Source organism: Megascapheus bottae, chromosome X (genome assembly GCF_031878675.1).
Source record: "Megascapheus bottae isolate mThoBot1 chromosome X, mThoBot2.hap1, whole genome shotgun sequence".
In the NCBI taxonomy this organism is placed as follows: Eukaryota; Metazoa; Chordata; class Mammalia; order Rodentia; family Geomyidae; genus Megascapheus; species Megascapheus bottae.
Window position 1 is genome coordinate 83542076 of NC_143547.1, and position 17940 is coordinate 83560015.

A 17940-nucleotide genomic window follows, 5' to 3' on the forward strand; every position below is an offset into this window, starting at 1 on the left:
ACTGAGGTGATTGAAAAAATATAAGAAACCAGGTACGAGGTTGCACACCTACACAGGGAGGCTGAGGTAGGAGGACCACAGGTCTGAGGCTAGTATTAACAATTTAGTAAGAACCTGTCTTGGCATAAACATTTCTTTTTTACTTTGTTGAGATTTAAACTTTAATTATTTCTATTGTTTTTCAATTTTTTAAATTTTATTGTTAGGATAATGTATAGAGGAGTTACAGTTACATTCATAAGGTAATAGGTACATTACTTCCCATACAGTGATAACCCTTCTCATGTTTTTGTCCCCATTTCCTTTCCTCCACCCCCTCCCAATCATTCAATTCTTTATGAAATTGTGGTATTTTTGTTTTTGTGTTTGTTTTCCAGCCCTGGGGCTTGAACTCGGGGCCTATGCACTGTCTCTGAGCTTCTCTTGCTCAAAGCTAGCACTCTACCACTCGAGCCACAGCACTACTTCCAGGTTTTTCTGTTTATGTAGTACTGAGGATCGGCATAAACATTCTAAAGGGGCCAGGAGCGTGACCTACTGGACTGCTTGCCTAGCATGCACGAAGTCCTGTGTTTGATTCTTTGGTACCACATAAAACAGAAAAAGCCAGAAGTGGCACTGTCGTTCAGGTGGTAGAGTGCTAGACATGAGAAAGCTCAAGGACAGTGCCCAAGTTCTGAGTTTAAACCAAAAGACAAAGTCCCACAGGCATTCCTACCCAGGTTGGCTTTGAACCACAATCAGCAAATCTCAGTCTCTTGAGTAGCTAGGAGTAGAGGTATGAGACTTCGGTGCCCAGGTGTATCTTGCATCGTTTTGTTCCAAATAAATTGTTTTCCTTGGCCTCCAAATTTGTCCTCAAGGCATTAGCTTTTATGAGTGATGAGTAATGTATTTTGATTTAGTAACATGTTGACAAATCAGCAAGACAAAGCTTACTCAGACATTGATGGTAGAATTCCAGCTACTGTGGAGAATGAGGCCAGAAGATGACAGGTCTGAGAAATGCCTGGGTAATGCAATGAGGCTGTGTCTTAAAAAAGAAAAAACAAGGGGGATATATACCTCACAAGAAAACCCTAAATGATATACAGAAAGAGAAATGTATCAAATTACTTGGTAGAATTACAGAAAGTAAGGTCGCAATGGAAAAACATTTTTTTCCAGTTTTTAAAAGAAAGATTTATTTAACAAGTTTCATTTAATACAATACACCTAAATAGAAATCACAATACAAGGTAAGATTTAAATCAAAGCCTCAGATTTTCATACAAATAACATGACCAAACTTCTAAAGTGTTGGTATTACATCTCCAAATTGTCCCAGGTCTTTAAAAAACAAAAGGAAAAGTGCACACTCACATGCCTTACAGGATATTAAACCAAAAAAGCTACAATTAACAAACATGCCAAATGTTTTCACTTTGAATCATAGACACAGCTCCTATATTTGAGTTTTACAGAAGAGCATGTTTCTCAGCATGCATCTGAAGTTTTCCATGTATTGTGGTATAAGAGCAACATTTAATGAAGTGAAACTGCTTTAACCTCAATGTGCTTACTGCTTGGGTACACTCCTACAACATAATTAACTTGAGGAAAGCTGAAAGTTGTTTTTAACAGTTATGGTCAATACTGAACTTTGTTATTATGTCCTAGGTGAATGTTTCAGTGTTCAGAATTAGTGAGCTTAAAGTTTTAGACAATCTTTACTTCCACTTTACAGTAAGCATAAATCACAAGCTTGTGATGCAAAACTGTTGAACTTAAAAGTTTTGTTTTTCTTTAAAAAAATGAGATATAGAAAAAAAAGAAAGGAAGAAAGAAAGGTAACCAAGTAATCAACTCTGTGTCCCATGTACCAATCATACTGGATATACTAGATATCTCTCCCATTCTATCAGACTCATATAAATGCACAGCTTTTATCTTATCCCTGTAGTAGCTGTTCAGTGCTCCTTCTCTACCTAAGCGAGGTTGGACTGATAGTCACTGGAGTTTTCCTGCAACACTTGATCGTATCCACTCATACTGCTCTGACCACCATAGTCACCTCCATAACCACCACTCAGCTTCTGGCTAGCAGGACCTCCATACCTAGACTGGTTGGACAAGCCCATTCCTCCCATCATTTGGCTACCATAAGCACCACTACTTGCCCCTGCTGTAGAATTCAAGAAGAGTTCTACATAACTGTGATCATAAGCCCCTCCACTTGTTCCTGTAGTAGAATTCAGGAAAAGTTCCACATATCAATGCTGCATATTTGCTTTGTCTTTTGCCATGGCTGCCACTGCATCTTCATGGGTAGCAAATTCAACATCAGCCTCACCAGTAACTCTACCATCAGGACCCATTTCAATATGTACTCTCATAGGATTAAGAGGTGAGAAAAAATTATAAATATCATTTTCAGTGGCTCTGTAAGGTAACCCTCTCATGTGTACACAGTGCCCTGTGGTGCTCTGGAAACTGGAACCACCATCTCCATATCTATGATCAGACATTCCTGAGAAACAGTAATTGAGGTCTCTTCCAAATCTATCAGACTCAAAGCCATACCTGTCATTATAGCTACTATAGTCATCATAGCCTCCATAGCCTCCACCATGCACCCTGCCTCATCCTTTCGAACCCAGCTCCTCTACCAATGCTATTATACCCTCTGCCAGTCCCTGGCCTATCATAAGGACCTGGACGCTGCATGGCCATGAGCTTTTGAGTGGGATCATAGTGGGTTCGAACTTCAGCTCTGCTACTTTTGAAGATTTCGATGTACCTGTGCCCTATTCGTTCCTTGTGTTTCTTTAAGGCTTTTTCAGCTATCTCCTGTGAAGCAAACTGCACAAAGGCCTCCCCTGTGCTCCGCCCCTGAAAGTCCACCGGCAGTGTCATCCCATTTGGCACAATTTCCAACCCCGAAAAGAACTGAACAATCTCTTCCTTGCTACAGCCAAATGGGAGTCCTCTAAGCCGGACAAAGCCATCGTTAGCAGTATCAGGACTATTTGGACCCGTATGCTTCAAGACCCAATCCATTTCAACACTGTTGAATTTGAATACTTCAACATATCTGTGTCCCATGGTTTCTCTGTCCTTCTTCAAAGCCAGTTTCACTTCATCTTCTGATTCAAGTTCAACCAATGCTTCCCCACTTGGTCTACCTTCTCTGGTATGGATGAAACGAATGCCTGATGTGCCGTTCTGGATTTTGCAATCAGAGAAGAAGCGCATCACTTCATCCGCTGAGCAGGGCCAGGGTAGGCCCCGGACCTTCACCACGAACCCCTCCCGGCCTTCTGTGCTCAGCATCATGGTGACTGTTGGGATTCTTAACGGCAAGCTCGGCTCAATAACAATTTCAATGTGGCTGGGGCCTCCCGCGACAAGTAAGCAGTAGACAGTGCGCTTGAATGGATGGACCACCACTGGCCTTGATGTTTTTCTTAATTCAGGTAAGTAGTTTTCAAACGTTTTTCACGTTCGGTCCCTATTGGGGCCCTCTCTCACGAAAACGGGCAATTTTCCTCTTTCTTCTTTCAAACGATTACAGCGAGGCGGTTGACGACGACCAGAACTACTTTTGCTCATGTAAGCGATTCGCAATGGAAAAACATTTTAAAGAAAGTGAATTAAAAAAAAAAGCACAGAATTTCCATTTTATTCTTTCAGGACCTCAGGAAAAATCTCATTTAATATCTTCCCCCCCCCCCACAGTTGTGAAGTGTTTAACAAAGAAAAAAGACCACTCAGGAGAAACTGGTTGTTCCTCATTTAAGAACTTTTTTGGAATTCAATTTTCATTCAGCTAATAGCTGACTGTAAACCCTGACAAAATAATAGCTATCCCAAAAGTGTGAATACATTTTATTGTAAGTCTAAATACAGAAATGTATTTATTTTAGAAAAAAAAGAAATGTGGGCCGGGAGTTTGGCCTAGTGGTAGAATGCTTACCTACCATGCACAAAGACCTGGTTTCGATTCCTAGGTACCACATACATAGGAAAAAAGCTGGAAGTGGTGCTGTGGCTCAAGTGGTAGAACTCTTGCCTTGAGAAAAGTCCAAGGACAGTGCTCAGACCCTGAGTTCAAGCTCCATAACTGGCAGAAAAGAAAAAGAAAAAGAGAAATGTAAGGTTCAGAGTTAAAGAATGTATAGAACATACAGCTGAAAACAGGATCAAAGAAAACATGTAGAATAAGCTGAATGATTGCAGCATAGGTCAAAGGGCATCATTTAAAGTAGCAAATAAAACAACAGGGCTAAGGAGGTGCATAGATCACTCATCAGTCCTAAAACACATGTATAGGATGTTCAGGCCCCTGGTTTTTTTTGTTTTTTTTTTTTTAATATTTTTTATTGTAATTAATAAAAGGGTTACATGATATTTGCCAGATAGAAGGTGCATTAATTCACATACATTGATACCCTTTCACATGTCTTGGTACCCATTACCCTAACCCCCACCCCTCCCACCCGTCTTGGTTTTCCCCCCTTCCCTATCAAATTTCAAATAACCAAATACAAATAAATTCAATATATCAGATAACAAAGTGAGATACTCTAACAATGTGAGATACCCAAGGGACAGCAAAGGAGATGAGAGACAACATAGTACATTAAGGACAACAATCATTCGTTATATGGCTTTTGTTTCAATATCCTGGAGGTCCTTTCAATTACCTTCATACTATATGGCCTTATGTATCAAGATTTTGCTCTACTGCAGATCTCTGCTAGTAGAGCCCAAGGTTTCTACTGATTATGACAAATGAGGGAAACCATTGAACCTAAATTCCTTTGAGTCTCGCTTACTTCACTTAATATGATTTTTTTCTAAGTCTTTTCATTTCCTAACAAATAGGGTGAAGTCGTTCTTTCTGACAGCAGCATAGAATTCCATTGTGTACAAATACCACAACTTGTTGATCCACTCATCAACTGAGGGACATCTAGGTTGGTACCATATCTTTGCTATGGTGAATAGTGCTGCAATGAACATTGTTGTGCTAGTGGATTTAGTATGCCCTTGTTTCTGGATGGTTGGGTAAATGCCAAGTAGTGGAATTGCTGGGTCATAGGGGAGTTCTATATTTAGCCTTTTGAGGCACGGCCACACTGCTTTCCATAGTGGTTGAACGAGTTTGCACTCCCACCAACAGTGTAGTAGTGATCCCTCCTGGCCACATCCCCTCCAGCATCTGTTATTATTCGTTTTCCTGATCCTGGCCATTCTAACTGGAGTGAGGTGGAATCTAAGAGTTGTTTTGATGTGCAGTTCTTTTATGACCGGAGATGTTGAGCATTTCTTCATGTGTCTATAGGCCATTTTTGTTTCTTCTTCAGAGAAGACTCTCTTTAAGTCTTTGGCCCATTTTTTAATGGGATGGTTGTTACTTTGGAGATTAGTTTTGGATTGATTCAATTTTTGAGTTGTTGATATATTTTAGATATGAGGCCTTTGTCCGTTGTTTGGTTGGTGAAGATCTTCTCCCACTCTGTAGGCTTCCTAATTAATTTACTAGCTATGTCCTTTGCCATACAAAAGCTCTGCAGTTTAATGCAGTCCCACTTATCCAGCCTTTCTCTGATTTGTTGTGATTCTTGGTCCTTATTAAGAAAGTTTCGACCTGTGCCAAGGAGGCCTAGTGTAGCTCCTATTCCTTCCTGTAAAGTTTTCAGTGTGTCAGCTTTTACCTCCAGGTCTTTGATCCATTTGGAGTTAATTCTAGTGCAGGGTGACAAAGAAGGATCCAACTTTAGTTTTCTGCAGGTGCTTAACCAGTTCTGCCAGCACCACTTGTTGAAGAGGCTTTCTTCCATTCTACTTTTTTGGCTCCCTTGTCAAAGATTTGGTGGCCATAGGTCTGTGGTTTAATATCTGGGTCCTCAGTTCTATTCCATTGGTCTTCAGGCCTATTCTTGTGCCAGTATCAAGCTGTTTTGAGAATTATAGCTCTGTAATAGAGTCTAAAGTTTGGAATTGAAATTCCTCCAGCGCTGTTCTTTCTGCTAAGAAGTGTTTTTGCTATATGGGGTCTTTTGTTATTCCATATGAAATTTTGAATTGCCTCTTCTATTTCTTTAAAGAATGCCATTGGGATATTGATGGGTATTACGTTGAATTTGTAGATAGCCCTTGGCAAGATTGTCATTTTCACAATGTTGATTCTTCCAATCCAGGAGCATGGGAGGTTTTTCCATTTCCTTAGTTCTGCTTTAATTTCCTTTTTTAGGGTTTTAAAGTTTTCATCAAAAAGGTCCTTTACATTCTTAGTTAAGGTAATTCCTAGGTACTTTATTTTCTTTGAGGCTATTGTGAAAGGAGTTGCTTTCCTGATTATTGCCTCGTTCCTCTCACTGTTGGCATAAAGGAAGGCATTTGATTTTTGAGGTTTAATTTTATACCCTGCTACCCTTCCAAAGTTTTGAATCAGCTCAAGGAGCTTGGGAGTAGAGTCTATAGGATTCTTTAAATACAGAATCATGTCATCTGCAAAGAGGGATAGTTTTACTTCCTCTTTCCCTACTTGGATCCCCTTTATGCTTGCTTCTTGCCTTATTGCACTGGCTAGGAATTCTAGTACTATGTTAAAGAGTAGTGGAGAGAGTGGGCATCCTTGTCTCATTCCTGATTTTAGAGGGAATGGCTTTAGCTTTTCACCATTAAATGGAATACTAGCAGTGGGTTTTGTCATACACAGCCTTTATTATATTGAGAAATGTTCCATGGATTTTTTTTTGCCAGTCCTGGGCTTGAGCTCAGGGCCTGAGCACTGTCCTTGGACTTTCTCAAGGCTAGAGCTCTACCACTTGAGCCTCAGCACCACTTCTGGCTTTTTTCTATGTATGTGGTACCAAGGAATTAAACCTGGGTCTTCGTGCATGGTAGGCAAGCACTCTACCACTAGGCCAAACTCCCCGCCCCAAGCCCCTGTTTTTTTTTGTGGCTTTTTTTTTTCAGTTGTGGGGCTTGAACTCAAAGCCTGGGTGCTGACCCTGAACTATTTTCCTCAAGGCTAGCACTCTACCAGTTTGAACCACATCCCCATTTCCAGTTTGGAGACAAGAGTCTCATAGGGACTTTTCTTCCCCAGGCTGGCTTCAAAGTGCAATTCTCAGATCTCAGCATTCTGAGTAGCTAGGATTGCAGATGTGAGCCACCAGTGTTCAGCTAAGGGCCCTGTTTTGATCATCAGCACTGCAAAGAAAAAAATCACAACCCCTCCCTCTTCAAACCAAAGCACTGGTAAAATGAAACAGTAGAAACCTAGGTAAAGCATGGACTAACCTTGTTAGTTAAGCCGTTTTGTGTTCTGACACATGAGATATCTTTGAAATAGTTTATGTATCTGCTTTCATGTTAGACCTCTCTGTCTCTGCTTCTCTGTGTCTATATATCTGTCTTTCCATTTCTTCCTCCTAGACAATTCTCAGCTCAGGCAATTCATTATATAACACCTCTCGATTCTATGTTTTGTAATCTGATGGGGACACTCTCACATTCTCAACCCACACAAAAATCCTTTACCTTCCTGCTGGGCAAGCTGTCCCAGTGCTACTCAGGGACTTCGGCTCCTCTTCAGTTTGCTAAAGGGCTCTCAGAGCAATTTTTATTTACACAGATTTGCCCAACATATTTGTCTGCCAGGACATCATCCCTGCCTTGGGTCAAAGATAGGCATTCAAATGCTTTTCTCCATTGCAGTACATTGTTCAATTTAAAAAAAAAACCATACATTTCTAAACTTTGCTTTAGTGTTTATTCAATTGCTTGTTGCTCAAGCCATCTAAGAGCACTAAGGAAACATCAGAAAAAAAAAACCAGTATAAAAGATGTTGCTAGGATTTTGTTTGAGGTCTATTCTTATGTTAAGGTAATGTCTCCTGGCTCTATTTTACTAAGACTTTAAAAAACAGTAAATATTATAAAATAAACAGTAAATATTGAATTCTTCTAGATGGGCATCTATTAAGGTCACATGAGGGGCTGGGAGTTTGGCCTAGTGGTTAAAGTGCTTGCCTAGCATGCATGAAGACCTGGATTTGATTCCTTGGTACCACATACATAGAAAAAGCCAGAAGTGGTGCTGTGGCTCAAGTGGTAGAGTGCTATCCTCGAGGAAAAAGCTCAAGGACACTGCTCAGGCCCTGAGTTCAAGCCCCAGGACTGGCAAAAAAAAAAAAAAACAAAAAAAGGTCACATGTTTGTCTACCTTTCATCTTCAATTTTATTAACATTATAGGGAACAAAGTGTGGTTTAGTCATAGAATGTATATTTTAGACTGTAGAAGGCCCTGGGTTTAGTCCTTGGTACCAAAAATAGATAAATAAATAAACTGATGCTCACATTAATGGAATGAATCCCACTTGGCCATAGCTAATGTGTTACTGAATTATCTGTCCCTCTTTTTTGTGTGTATGTGCCAGTCCTTGGACTTGATTTGCGGGCGGTTTTTTTTTTTGGCAGTCCGGGGCTTGAGATCAAGGCCTGAGCACTGTCCATGGACTTTATCAAGGCTTTCTCTACCACTTGAGCCTCACCACCACTTCTGGCTTTTTTCTATGTATGTGGTACTGAGGAATCGAACCCGGGTCTTCGTGCATGCTAGGCAAGCACTCTACCACTAGGCCAAACTCCCACCCCCAGTCCTTGGACTTGAATCCAGGGCCTGAGCACTGACTTTGGACTTTCTCAAGGCTAGAGCTCTACTGCTTAAGCCACGGCACCACTTCCAGGTTTTTCTGTGTATGTGGTACTGAGGAATAGAGTCCAGGGCTTCGTGCATGTTAGGCAAGCACTTTACTACCAGGCCACACTCCTGGCCAGAAAAATTCTTTTTTTTTTCATTGAGTTTTATTAAAGACTCAGTTCTCTGGGTGCCAGTGGCTCTTGACTATAATCCTAGCTACACAGGAGGTTGAGATCTGAAGACTGTGGTTCAAAGCCAAACCAGGATGGAAAGTCCATGAGATTCCTGTCTCTAACCAAGAACCAAAAAAGCCAGAGATGGAGCTGTGGCTCATGTAATAGGCCATACTCCAGAACCAAGCTTTTTTTTTTTTGCTAGTCCTGGGCTTGAGCTCAGGGCCTGAGCACTGTCCTTGGACTTTCTCAAGGCTAGAGCTCTACCACTTGAGCTTCAGTACCACTTTTGGCTTTTTTTTTTCTATGTATGTGGTGCCGAGGAATCGAACCTGGGTCTTCGTGGATTCGTGCATGCTAGGCAAGCACTCTACCACTAGGCCAAACTCCCGGCCCTAGAACCAAGCTTTTTAAAAATGAAAACTTAGGGCTGGGAGTTTGGCCTAGTGGTAGAGTGCTTGCCTAGCATGCATGAAGACCCAGGTTCGATTTCTTGGTACCACATACATAGAAAAAAGCCAGAAGTGGTGCTGAGGCTCAAGAGGTAGAGCGCTAGCCTTGAGAAAGTCCAAGGACAGTGCTCAGTTCCTGAGCTCAAGTCCAGGACTGCAAAAAAAAAAAAAGAAAAAAAGAAAACTTAGCTGGGTGGGGTGGTTCACGCCTGTAATCCTAACTGTTCAAGAGGCTGAGATATGAGGACTGCTGTTGGTAGCCAGCCCGGGCACTACAGAAGGTGAGACTCTTAGCACCAATTAACCATTAGAAAACGGGAAGTAGGACTGTGACTCCTGGGGTAGGGTGGTAGCCTTGAGCTGAAGCTCTGTGCCAGCTTCTAGGCCATACTCCAAGCCCCACAAACGATGACAAAAAAAAGTACAATTTTGTTTGTCAGTCTTTTTTATTTTGTTTGTCAGTCTTTTTTTTTTTTTTTTGCCAGTCCTGGGCTTGAGCTCAGGGTCTGAGCACTGTCCTTGGACTTTCTCAAGGCTAGAGCTCTACCACTTGAGCCTCTACCCCTTCCGGCTTTTTTCTATGTATGTGGTACCGAGGAACCGAACCTGGGTCTTCATGCATGCTAGGCAATCACTCAACCACTAGGCCAAACTCCCAGCCCCTGTTTGTCAGTCTTGAGGCTTGAACTCAGGGTCAAGGCACTGTCCCTGAGCTTTTCTGCCACAGCACCACTTTACTTCCAGTTTTCTGGTGGTTGGTTGGAGATAAGAGTCTCATGGACTTTTTTTCCCTGGGCTAGTTTCTAATCTTCAGATCTCAGCCTCCTGAGTAGCTAGGATTACACGTATGGGCCATTTGTGCTCTTTGGAAAATAATTTTGTAGTACAGTCTAGACTTGAAATTGCAGTCTTCCTACCAACGATCCTTGTAGCAAAGGTTCCCAATGTGTTGGGATTACAAGCATGCACTACATGCAGCTTAATAATGATAATTTGGGGGGAAAGCTTATATAGACACACTTATACACCTCCTGGGACACGGTGGTAGGACTCAGTGCCATCCTAGACGTGGGTTCCTGGAAGGGCCAGGAGCAGAGGCCACACCACGTGCAAGGCACGAGATCCCCAGTCCTCAGCCTGGACACACGCTAGTCTACACGTGATCAGGTGAGGACCAGCTGGGGCCAAAGGCTGTCAAATCAGGCCTGCTCTGCGCAAGTGGCAGCCGGGGTCACCTCCAGTCACCCCACAAGGGCTCAGGAAATGTGTGTGGGCTCGGCTCAGCTGCGCGGCTGCGCACTCGGCCATCAGGAGAGGAGTGCAGGGCCTTGAACTGCTGCCTGCTGGGGCTGAGCTTAATGGCGCAGGCAGGAAGAGGAGGGCGACAGGGCCTCGGGGTCCTGGAGAAGAGCACGTGGCAGCCACAGCACAACTGGCAGGGAGGGCCCTGCAATGCCAGGTCAAGTGGGTGGCTGTGCCACCCAGGGCAGCCAGGCCCCCCCTGCATGTGGACCCCTCCACAATGGCCGGGCATACCTTCTCCACCATGCGCATGGATGACGGGCGATTCAGCTTTCCTGGGCTGCTGGGGTTTTCAGGGAGTCACAATGTCCAGACACACGGGGACAATTGTTCCCGGAAGGTGGCATTGGAACAGTGTCCGTTCCAAGCAGGACTTCCTGCCTTCTGTCCTGCTGTAGAGCAGAGGCAGTTCAGGGGTCAGGAGGCCTTGGTGTGAGTTGCAGCCCAGCAGAAAGTGGCCAGGGGGACAACAGGCCTACATCGGTGTGAGATGGGGTGGCCTGGAGGCAGCAGCCAGTGGACCCACTTCTGAGAGGGTTTTCATCTTTTTTTTTTTTTTGCCCCCTTCTCTCTCTCTTTCTGGCCCCGCTCGCTCCGGCCCGCTCGCTCCGGTCAGGCTCGCTCCCTCAAGCTCCTGGCCCCGCTTGCTCCGCCCCCCGCTCGCTCCGGCCCCTTCTCGCTCTGGCCCCCGCTGGCTCCTCCCCGCTCGCTCCGGCCCGCTCGCTAGCTCCGGCCACCACTCGGTTGGGCTCCGCTTGCTTGCTTTCGCTCTCTGTCGCTTGTTGCAGTCTCGTCTCTGCCACTTCCGGCTTGGTTGTGTATGTGGGATACCGAGGAATCGAACCCGGGTCTTTGTGCATGCTAGGCAAGCACTTTAACCGCTAGGCCAAACTCCCGGCCCGAGGGTTTTCATCTTAAGGTGCTTCGTCTCAGTTCTGGTTTGGGAATAATACTTTCCAGGTGTTCCCATAGGGTCTGGAAACTCAGCCAAGAATTTTTTGTGGTCCTGATCCTGAGTCTTGTCATAATCCCTACTGTTGGTATAGTTATAAATAAACTGAGAACTGAGTAAAGCATGGGTTTCTGATCAGGTCTATGTCAAGCCAGGGTCTTGTGGTGTTGAACAGTTGTTTACACCTTAATCTTAGAAATTCTTGCCATGTCAGTGCAGTCATATAAAGGTATGCCAGGACAGGTGTTTCAACATGCTCAACTGAGGCTTGACCCTCAGTTCTGAGAGAAATGGCCCAGGATGGTGAGGTGTCATGTAGGAATAGGAACAGCAACTCAAAGATAAAATAAGATAAAAATTTTTACTTCTGCAGAAGGGCACACTCATCAGCCAAACATTTTGCAGGCAAGCAAGGCAGAGCAGGAAGGATGCCCCCTTCTTATCCCTCACTCAGCAGGCCTCACCTCCTGCTCACAGTGGCTGAGCTCAGATTCATAATCTGCAAAAGGATGTGGCTTCATTAACAGGATGTAACTAAGGAGTTTCTCACAGGATATCTGAAAGTGTAGTAGGAAAAGGATGTATATAACTAAAATGTGATCAACAGGACCAAGCCACCTAGCTAAAAGCAGGAGCTTTTCAGAAAAGCAACTATCACAAGATGAACAGAAATGAAGCAAACTACTTTGATCGAAAAGAGCTTTACTCAATAGTCCTACTCTGCTCATGAGCTGGTTTTGGAAATACTTTCTGTAGGTGTATATGTGGATTATGTTGTCTCATGATGTCATCCTGAATTCTGTGCCTCCTGAAGATAAGTACTAGAGATTAAGCTGGGTGCTGTTGGCTCACACCTGTAATCCCAGTTACTTAGGAAACTGAGACTGGAGGATGTCAGTTCAAAGCCAGCCCAGGCACTAAAGACTGTGAGTGTCTTATCTCCAATTGACCACCAGAAAACTGGAACTGGCCTTGTGGCTAAACGGGTAGAGCCATAGCCTTGAGCTGGAAAACACAGGGACAGGGCCCAGGCCCAGGGTTGAAGTCCCATGACCATACTAGGAAGTGGTTGCTTTTGATCTTGTGCTTTGTAGACAGAGGTCTTGCAGTGATGAATGTGTGACCCCTACTGAATGGTTCAGAATTTATGTGAGTTGTGCATCCTAAGTTCTGGACAGTTTTACTATCCTAGTTAGAGGTTCCTCCTTTTTTTTTTGCCAGTGCTCAGGGCCTGAGCACTGTCCTTGGACTTTCTCAAGGCAAGAGCTCTACCACTTGAGCCTCAGCACCACTTCTGGCTTTTTTTCTATGTATGTGGTACCGAGGAATTGAACCCGGGTCTTCGTGCATGCTAGGCCAAATTCCTGGCCCCTAGAGGTTCCTCCTTTGTCCTCAACAATAATAGAAAATGTTCCCAACTTTATCGAAATATGAATATGTCCATTGATATATTTTCTGTGACTTCTTTCTTCATTATATAATCAGTGTTGAGCTGTGTGCCATTGGCTAATGCCTAAAATATTTAGCTACTCAGGAGGCTGAAATAAAAGGAACAAGTTTTGATGCCAGCCTGGGCAGAAAAGTCCCAATGAAGCCCTCATCTATAATAAAGTATACAAAAAAGCTGGAAGTGGTGCTGTGGCTGAAGTGGTAGAGCACTAGCCTTGAGCAGAAAGAGGTCCAGGGACAGCACCCAAGCCCTGAGTTCAAACCCCACCAGGCCTGGCGACTCATGCCTGTAATCCTATCTACTCAAGAGACTTAGATCTGAGGATCTCTGTTCAAAGCCAGCCCTGGCTCTAAAGAACCTGAGACTCTTATCTCCAATTAATCATTAGAAAGTGGGTAGTGGGACTGTGGCTCAAGTGGTAGGCTGATAGCCTTGAGCTGGAAAGCTCAGGGACAGCACCCAGGCACAGAGTTCATGCCCCATGACTGACAGAAAAAGAAAGAAAGAAAGAAAGAAAGAAAGAAAGAAAGAAAGAAAGAAAGGTAAAAGGAAAGAGAAAGGGAAAAAAAAGGACAAAAATATAGCTAGGTGTTGGTGGCTCCTGTAATCTGAACTAGTCAAATGGCTGAGACCTGAAAATTGCAGTTTGAAGTCAGCCCAGGCAGGAAAGTCCCTGAGACTCTTATCTCCAATTAACCACCAGAAAACCGGAAGTGACATTGTGCCTTAAAGTGGTAGAGCAATAACTTTGCGCTGAAGAGCTTGAAACAGTCCCCAGGCCCTGAGTTCAAGGCCCATGACTGACAAAAGAAAGGTGGGGATAAAAAAAGAAGAAAGTATCGCTCCTGTTGCAGCTCCCTCTGTACTTGATATCTGAACACTTCTTCCCTCTAGAGGTAAACATTATTCTGAAGCTGCAATTTGCCTTTCCCATGCATGACAGAACTAGTTCGACTAGCCTACCTATTTTTCTTTTTTAAAATTTCATCATCCAGCAAGGGTAAGAAATACTCGTTCTTCAAGTTCACCTCATCTCCCCACTTACTCTCAGCCTTCTTCTAAGGAGCTGTACTTTGAACCTGGTTGTTTGAAGTCCTGTCTTTATTCTTGATGATCTCAGGCTATTCATGTGTGTGAATGCCAGACAAGAGAAGAGGAGGAAAGCAAACAGAAGGGGAGCCATTAAAGCCAGGCACTGGTGGCTCATGCCTGTAATTCTACCTACTCAAGAGGCTGAGATCTGAGGATCATGGTTCAAAGCCAGCCCTTGTAGGAAAGCCCCATGAGACTCTTTTTTTTTTTTTTGCCAGTCCTGGGCTTGAGCTCAGGGCCTGAGCACTGTCCTTGGACTTTCTCAAGGCTAGAGCTCTACCACTTGAACCTCAGCACCACTTCCGGCTTTTTCTATATGTGGTACTGAGGAATCGAACCGGGGTCTTCATGCATGCTAGGCAAGCACTTTAACCACTAGGCCAAACTCCAGGCCCCCCATGAGACTCTTATCTCCAATAAAATACTCACAAAAAGTTGGAAGCGGCGCTGTGGTTCAAGTGGTAGAGCACTAGTCTTGAGCAAGAGAAGCTCAGGGATATTACCCAGGCCGAGTTCAAACCCCAGGACTAGCAAAAGAAAGAAAAATAGAAGGGCCAGCAGCGTAGCCTAGTGGTAGAGTGTTTGCCCAGCATGCACGAAGACCTGGATTTGATTCTTCAGTAGCACATACATAGAGAAAGCCAGAAGTAGTGCTATGGCTCAAGTGGTAGAGCTTAGCCTTGAGAAAGCCCAAGGACAGTGCTCAGGCCCTGAGCTCAAGAGCCAAGACTGGCAAAATAGAAAGAAAGAAGAAAAGAAAGACTTCCTTTGCTGATTTAGGTTGAGGGGCTTTTACAGTCTCGCATTTTCTTAGCTCCAAGGCCCTGCAATATGACCATAGCCCTGTCTAAATCCTTCCTAAATATTGTAAAGTGTTGCTTTTTTAAATGCTTCTTTCAAAATAATTGGATATGCTATTTGTTCTAGACATCAACAGATACAATGTTCCTATGTGTATTTGGTAAGAAAATCCCTAATAAGTTAATTTTGTTATCTTTAACAAAGACAGGCTATCATCTTTGAATTCAAGGAGGAGATAAATAGAAAGGTTAACAATCTGAAAAGGGAAGGAGGGAGGAAAAATTGGACCATGGTAAAGGGAGGAGAATTTAAGTATATTGCATTTGCGTGCACGGTGGCTCAAGCCTGTAATCCTAGCTACTCAGCAGACTGAGATCTGAGGATTGCAGTTCAAAGCCAGCCTGGACACAAAAGTCCTGAGACTCTTATCTCCGATTAATCACCACAAAATTGAAAGTGGTGATATGGTTCAAGGGGTAGGGTAGTAGCCTTGAGTTGAAGAGCTCAGGGACAATGCCAAGGCCCAGAGTTCAAGTCCTATGACCTACCAAAAAAAAGTATATTGCATATATGTATGGAAATATCATAAGGAAATGGTATCAAGAGAGTGGAGGGTATAGCTCACCTGCTCTTGTGCAAGGAAGAGGAGAGACAGAAAGAGAGAGATGATATAGAAACATGATAGAGTCCTAATCCCAGAAACCTGTATCTTTTTACCATGTTGAGTTTTCCAAAGGTAATCCCAGACTCACTTACTGTTGTGTCTCCAACTATAGACGCCATAGGTACTTCCCTGTTTTAAAGCATGTAGTACTAGAGTTTGAGCTCAGGCCTTCCTGCTTGCTAGGCATTTGCTCTACCAGTTGAATCACACCTTTTTTTCCTGTTCTTTTCTTTTGCCTGTCCTGGGGCTTGAATTCAGGGCCTGAGCAATGTCCTTGGGCTTTCTCAAGGTTAGAGCTTTACCACTTGAGCCACAGCACCACTTCTGGGTTTTTCTGCATATGTGGTACCCAGGAATCGAACCCAGGGCTTTGTGCATGCTAGGCCAGCACTCTACCACTAGCCATCCCAGCCCCCCACTTTTTTACTTTAGTTACTTTTTTTAGATAGAGTCTTGTGCTTTTTTTATTGGACCTAGACTTGGAAAGGATCCTCTTATGCCTTTTTTTGGTCATAGGGCTTGGACTCTGGACCTGGGAGCTGTCTCTGAGTTCTTCAGCTCAAGGCTACCACCCTACCCCCTGAACCACAGTGCCACTTTCAGTTTTCTAGAGGTTAATTGGAAGTAAGAGTCTCAGGTCCTTTAGTGCCCAGGCTGGCTTTGAAACTTGATCCTCAGATCTCAGCCTCCTGAGTAGCTAGGATAACAGATGTGAGCCACTGTGCCTGGCATCTTATGCCTTTTGAGAAGCTGGAATAAACCACTATATATGGTTTACTTGTGTTTTGGTTTTGTTTTGTTTTTTTGCCTGTTCTGGGGCTTTAACTCAGGGCTCAGGGACTGTCCTTGAGCTTTCTCAAAAGTAGCACTCTACCACTTGAGCCACAAGCACCGCTTCTGCCTTTTTCTGTGTATGTGGTACCGAGGAATCGAACCCAGGGCTTGTGCATGCTAGGCAAGCACTCTACCTCTAGGCCACGTTCCTGGCCCAGCATGTCCTCAAACTTTTTTTTTTGGTCAGGGTGATAATAGAGGGGTTACAGTTACATTAATTAGGCAGTGGGTACATTACTGCCTTTTTTTTCCTTTTTTGGTCATGGGGCTTGAACTCTGGGCCTGCACGTTGTCCCTGAGCTCTTCAGCTCAAGACTACTGCCCTACCCCTTGAGCCACAGTGCCACTTGTGGTTTTCTGGTGATTAATTGGAGATAATAGTCTCAGGTTTGGGAGGAGGAAGGGGGGAGGGAAATGGGGACCATGACATGAGTAAGGGTATCAATGTTTGTGAAGTAATGCACCTTCTATCTGGTGAATATAATGTATATCTTCTATTAATTACAATAAAAAAACATATGGAACAAAAAAGAGTTTCAGGTTCTTTAGAGCCTGGGCTGGCTTTGAACTGAGATACTCAGATCTCAGCCTCTTAAGTAGCTAGGATTACAGGGGTGAACCAGCGCACTTGGCAAACTGGTATATTTTTAGGAATCATCACAGTATCTCTCAAACAATAGGTGCGCAATGTTTTGGATATTTTCTGCAGTACTAGGGACTAAATACAGGGTCTTAAGCATCTTAGGAAAATGTTCTACAAGCCAGGACTCCAAATTCAAATGCACACCCACACATATATACATAGGTGTCCGTATGTGTGTGTAAGTGTGTGTATATGTATATATACATACATGCATATACTTCATTTGTAAAATGATTAAATGGAAAAAAGTTAAAAAGCAGTGGTAACAACAGCCATCATGCATTACTGCTGAGTCATTCTTCATTAGAGACAGGCACTGGTTAGCTTCCTGAGATGATCGTGTGACCTTTCTGTGGCTTACAATCCTGTGGTTTGGTAAATGCTGTGTGGGAGGGTTCACAGGTATTTCAGGGTGCCTGCTCCAATACAGAGATAACAGGAGATGGTAAATTTCAACATAGCTTGCAGAAATTGATTGGACTTTAGGAAAGGCATAACATACTCAGAGGTGAGGAATCCATGAGACATGCTTTGCAGGGGTGTGCCTGTAATGTTAAACGAAGCCCTGAAGGGAAGAGGCAGTAATACCCAACAACCTCAAAACAGCTTTTGTAGGAGCCCCAGAAGACAGATTCCTTAACTTGAGTATTTACCCAACACCTGGGCCAGGAAATAAACCTCTTCAGTAACCTCTGTGAACGATTCATTTTCCTGGGCTTCTGGCCCAACAACAAACATTGTTACCATACCTCTCCCGTGGGCCTCACCCATGTCAGGCCCTGACAATGATGGCAGTAAATGGCCTGACTCTGGAATTCCTGATGGATGGGTGGAATCACAATCAAAATATAATATGATGAATACTGCACAACCCCGCCAGC

The 17940-nt window shown here is 43.7% G+C and overlaps 1 pseudogene; it reads right to left on the reverse strand.

The window, feature by feature from the left end:
• Positions 1-1857: 1857 nt before the first annotated feature.
• On the reverse strand, positions 1858-3582 carry LOC150041470 (heterogeneous nuclear ribonucleoprotein H2-like; annotated as a pseudogene).
• Between the last annotated feature and the right edge of the window lie 14358 nt (positions 3583-17940).